The sequence below is a fragment of the Nerophis ophidion genome, linkage group LG03 (assembly GCF_033978795.1).
Source record: "Nerophis ophidion isolate RoL-2023_Sa linkage group LG03, RoL_Noph_v1.0, whole genome shotgun sequence".
In the NCBI taxonomy this organism is placed as follows: Eukaryota; Metazoa; Chordata; class Actinopteri; order Syngnathiformes; family Syngnathidae; genus Nerophis; species Nerophis ophidion.
The window spans coordinates 2,970,791-2,976,790 of record NC_084613.1 but is presented as its reverse complement, the minus strand read 5'-3'; positions in this window follow the sequence as shown (position 1 = coordinate 2,976,790).

Sequence of the window (6,000 nt, the reverse complement as noted above, 5' to 3'; positions counted from 1 at the left end):
AAAATTTCGATTTTTATCATAACATTGGCAAAAAATTTAAGTTTTCTTGTAAAATTGTGTCATTTTTTGGAGTAAAAGGATGACTTTTGTCACTATTTTGCCAAGTTAAAATTTCGATTGTTGTTATAACATTGGCAATTTTTTTTAATTTCCTGTAGAATTGTGAAATTTTTTCAAGTCAAAGGGCGACTTTTGTCATCATTTTGCCGAGTAAAAATTTAAATTGTTATTAGAACATTGGCAACATTTTTTAATTTTCTTGTAAAATTGTGACATTTTTTCAAGTAAAAGGATGACTTTTGTCACCATTTTGCCAACTAAAAATTTAGATTGTTATTATAACATTGGCAAATTTTTGAAGTTTTCTTGTAAAATTGTATAATTTTTTTCGAGTAAATGCACGACTTTTGTCATCATTTTGCCGAGTAAAAATTTCGATTGTTATTATAACATTGGCAAATTTTTCAAGTTTTTTTGTAAAATTGTGTCATTTTTTTCAAGTAAAAGGACGACTTTTGTCACCATTTTGACAAGTAAAAATTTCGATTATTATAACATTGGCAAAAAATTTTAGTTTTCTTGTAAAATTGTGTCATTTTTTGGAGTAAAAGGACGACTTTTGTCACCATTTTGCCAAGTAAAAATTTCAATTGTTATTATAACATTGGCCAAATTTTTAAGTTTTTCTTGTAAAATTTTGTAAATTTTTGGAGTAAAGGGAGGACTTTTGTCACCATTTTGCCAAGTAAAAATTTTGATTGTTATTATAACATTGGCAAATTTTTGAAGTTTTCTTGTAAAATTGTATAATTTTTTTGAATAAAAGGACGACTTTTGTCATTATTTTGCCGAGTAAAAATTTCGATTGTTATTATAACATTGGCAACATTTTTTACGTTTTCTTGTAAAATTGTGTCATTTTTTCGAGTAAAAGGACGACTTTTGTCATCATTTTGCCAAGTAAAAATTTCGATTGTTATTATAACATTGGCAAAATTTTTAAGTTTTCTTGTAAAATTGTGACTTTTGTCGAGTAAAATTAGCACTCCTTTCATAATATTGTCAAAATGTTAAGCATTTCTTGTAAAATTGCGACTTATTGAGTAAAACTACAGTTTTTATCCTACTATTGCTCAAATGTTCAGTTTTTCTTGTAAAATTTTGACTTACTGACAAAATGCTGAGTTTTTCTTGTGAAATTCAAACTCATTTTTCACAACAAGCTTTTTAATATTTGCATTGTATGTCATTATTATTCATGTTGTAAATATACTTCTTTAAATATCTAGAAAGGCTGCTCCTAAAGAGGGAGGCATTTTTCTCAGCTCTCAAGAAGGTAGTAAATACAAGAATGTGTGTGTGTGTGTGTGTGTGTGTGTGTGTGTGTGTGTGTGTGTGTGTGTGTGTGTGTGTGTGTGTGTGTGTGTGTGTGTGTGTGTGTGTGTGTGTGTGTGTGCACCTGGTGAAGAAAGCAACCTTCACCCATCACCTCGTGCCAAGCTGAGTGTGTCCAAACATTCTCCATCTTGCGGCGTTCAAATGCGTTGACAAAGTTTCTTTCAAATATTCTGAAAGTCTGTGACAAGTCTGATGCAGGCAGTGACCGTCCATCCTAGTTCTGTGGCCAATCAGCGCCGCCAGATGGGAAGTGAGGGAAAATGATTGTACGTGTATGCAATGTTTGTAGCTGAACTCCATTGGATACACAAAAAAATGTGTTTTGTTTGGAAATAACTGCAGTATTAACATGTGTTCTACCTTAGGCAATAATGACATGCACACACTCACTTCCTGTTCAGTGCAAAATAAAAGCATGGCAGTATTAACATGTATTCTAGGAGAGACTATAACAAAATGCACACACTCACTTTCTGTTTAGTGCATTAAAAAAAAAACCTTAGTAATTTTTCCTGATTAAGATTAATTTTAAAAATATTGATGACATGTTTTAAATAGGTTAAAATCCAATCTGCACTTTGTTAGAATATATAACAAATTGGACCAAGCTATATTTCTAACAAAGACAAATTATTATTTCTTCTAGATTTTCCAGAACAGAAATTTAAAAAAAAATTCAAAATACTTTGAAATAAGATTTAAATTTGATTCAACAGATTTTCTAGATTTTCCAGAATAATTTTTTTGAATTTTAATCATAACAAGTTTGAAGAAATATTTCACAAATATTTTTTGTCAAAAAAACAGAAGCTAAAATGAAGAATTAAATTAAAATGTATTTATTATTCTTTACAATACATATTTTTAATTTACTTGAACATTGATTTAAATTGTCAGGAAAGAAGAGGAAGGAATTTCAAAGGTAAAAAGGTATATGTGTTTAAAAATCCTAAAATCATTTTTAAGGTTGTATTTTTTCTCTAAAATTGTCTTTCTGAAAGTTATAAGAAGCAAAGTAAAAACCTTAAAAAAGTGAAGACCAAGTCTTTAAAATATTTTCTTGAATTTTCAAATTCTATTTGAGTTTTGTCTCTCTTAGAATTAAAAATGTCCAGCAAAGCGAGACCAGCTTGCTAGTAAATAAATACAATTTAAAAAATAGAGGCAGCTCACTGGTAAGTGCTGCTATTTGAGCTATTTTTAGAACAGGCCAGCGGGCGACTCATCTGGTCCTTACGGGCGACCCCTGCTTCAGAACATCAATAACAATAATTATGATCAACAACCCACTTCTGACTGGCCAAGTGGTACTTACACTTATACTTATACTCATACTTGTACTTAGTTTTGAAGCAATATATAAGTCATGAACCATGAATTTGATCAGCGATAATATCCGTGTCCATTACCAGCTGTTTGAAATGCTGAGATTGCTTCTCCGTGAAACTAAATCTTTGGGGTCTGGAGTTCCTCTCCTTAAACAGTGTGTGTGTGTGTGTGTGTGTGTGTGTGTGTGTGTATTCTCCAGCAGGCAGCAATCAGCGCGGGGGTCTGGGGGCTCCACATCACGTCCTTCACCCTGTTGAGAAAACAGCCGCGCGGCTCTTGATGGACGGAATGTTTACAGGCCGTGTCAGGCATTAACAGATTTCATCCATTTTGGATCCCTCTGGGAGCTTTGAGGAATATCAGCGCGGAGCCTGGGGGGTCAACGGCAGGTTGAGGCAATCGAGCTAGCAACCCTCTGTCGGGCGGCCCGTCTATTTTTGGACGGAGCGACGCTCACCTGGAAATATATCGCCGTGTTCAAATTAGGGCTGGGCAACGATTACAAATGTTAATCGAAGTTAATCGCACTATTTGTCCGATTAATCGCAATTAACTGCATTGTATACGCAAAGCCCAATAATGAATTCCAAAGTAGTGTGTAGTGCACCTTTATTGGAATATTCTCCCACATGAACAAAAGCGCCAAAACATTTGTTGTGCAAACACAATTTAAATCAGTCCTTGTTAAACAGTAGCAGTTAAATAGCATATTTGATGAAAATCAACTCCAAAAATGTAAATACAAACATTTAAGCTTATTGCCACTGCCAGGGTATTTAAGTTATCCTGTTTGTTATGGAAAATAAATATAATCTACATACAAATCTCTGAGCCACAATCATAACATCTGAACAGGCAATTTCTGAGGTAACAGCAGAAACATTTTTTTGATCAGGGATCTAATGTTTAAAAACCTATATTATAGGTAGTGGGCTGTTTTAGGGAATTTTTGATCAAATTATCCATAGTAGCAATATTAATAATGTTCAATCAATCAATCAATCAATGTTTACTTATATAGCCCTAAATCACTAGTGTCTCAAAGGGCTGCACAAACCACTACGACATCCTCGGTAGGCCCACATAAGGGCAAGGAAAACTCACACCCAGTGGGACGTCGGTGACAATAATGACTATGAGAACCTTGGAGAGGAGGAAAGCAATGGATGTCGAGCGGGTCTAACATGATACTGTGAAAGTTCAATCCACAATGGATCCAACACAGTCGCGAGAGTTCAGTCCAAAGAGGATCCAACTCAGCAGCGAGAGTCCCGTTCACAGCGGAGCCAGCAGGAAACCATCCCAAGCGGAGGCGGCTCAGCAGCGCAGAGATGTCGAGGCGGATCAGCTCTAGTTTCTTCTGTAAACCACGGGGTGCGCTTTTTTGGAGCCTTTTTTAACTTTAGCGGTGCTATGTTATCAATGGTTTCGCGCAGGGCGTCGTTAAAATTGTTAGTGAGGTTATCAATAGAGCCCACATACTTTGGGAATGGTGCCATTACCGAGGGCAGTAGGTCAGCAAGAGTTGTCGTTGTGGCTGTATTAATGTTGCGGCTACTATAGCAGTTATTATTATTATTAGTTTGACGAACATGCGTCTGAACCTCGAATTTTATAAGGTAATGATCGGACAATACTTTAGTATACGGGAGTATCGTAACTTTGGAAGCGGTGATGCCCCTGACAAGCACTAGGTCTATCGTATTACCGTTGCGATGCGTGGGTTCATTTATTATTTGTGTGAGACCACAGCTATCAATTATAGTCTGGAGCGCTACGCACGGTGGGTCTGATGGGGTATTCATATGGATATTAAAGTCCCCCATTATGATTATATTATCGGCGTGTGTCACTAGATCAGCAACGAACTCTGAGAATTAATTGATAAAGTCCGAACAGGGCCCTGGGGGGCGGTAGATAACAGCCAGGTGTAGAGGCAGCGGTGTGACAGACCTCATAGCTTATTCTGTGTAGTGCACTTAAAATAATTATGACCATATCTCGGAATTGATATGATGGGAATTTTCCGATTGTTTGCTTTGATAAACTGAAGGCATCATATACATGGTACTATATTGTGATGTTATGAGCCAGGGAAAAAAAGAACTACCCTACCCAGCATGCAACAGGAGTGAGGAGCATGTATAGGTTGTGTCGCCATGACGGCATCTTGTATGTTGTGATATGCACGCTCTGAAAGCAAACGTTAAGAACTCAGCCAACACTCCTGGTCTGCATTATTCATAAATAGACAGACAACACATATACTCCGCTGCTTCACAGGCCGCTGGATGTAGCCGGCAAAGTATTCCCATGCTAGCTAGCCGGTCTAGCAAGCACGCCTCATTCAGTCCAAAACGGCCCGATCTATCCACATCCAGAATTGTCTGGCGGTCGTAAGTGATCCCGGAGTGACCACGCTGTAAGCCAGCCATGACATTTGCAGAATTGTCCGCTATTTTTGCCAAATGTTCCATCTTTACCAAGAGCCCCTCCACGCCATCTTGTTAAGAAAAGGCGTTAACAAAATAAAAGCATGTAAACAACATACGCAAATGTGCGATAAAATAATTGTCGGCGTTAACAGATTGATGAGTTAACTCGTAATTAACGCATTAATTTGCCCAACCCTAGTTCAAATATATCAAGCAGTCACATAAGTGAGTGCGTGTGGATTAGTTTCCCACAGCTCAGTTCAATAACGCGGACACGTTTGTTACTGGATCCATTCTAACATGCTTCTTCTGCCTTGGAGACTTTGTGTATGCAAGAAATATGCAACTATGTTCATATTTATATTGACAAATGTGCTGACATGTTACTCAATTATTAACACACTTTTTGTACAAACCCTGTTTCCATATGAGTTGGGAAATTGTGTTAGATGTAAATATAAACAGAATACAATGATTTGCAAATCCTTTTCAAGCCATATTCAGTTGAATATGCTACAAATACAACATATTTGATGTTCAAACTCATAAACTTTATTTTTTTTTGGTTGCAAATAATAATTAACTTAGAATTTCATGGCTGCAACACGTGCCAAAGTAGTTGGGAAAGGGCATGTTCACCACTGTGTTACATCACCTTTTCTTTTAACAACACTCAATAAACGTTTGGGAACTGAGGAAACTAATTGTTGAAGCTTTGAAAGTGGAATTCTTTCCCATTCTTGGGGCGGCATAGCTCGGGTGGTAGAGCGGCCGTGCCAGCAACTTGAGGGTTGCAGGTTCAATTCCCGCTTCCGCCATCCTAGTCACTGCCGTTGTG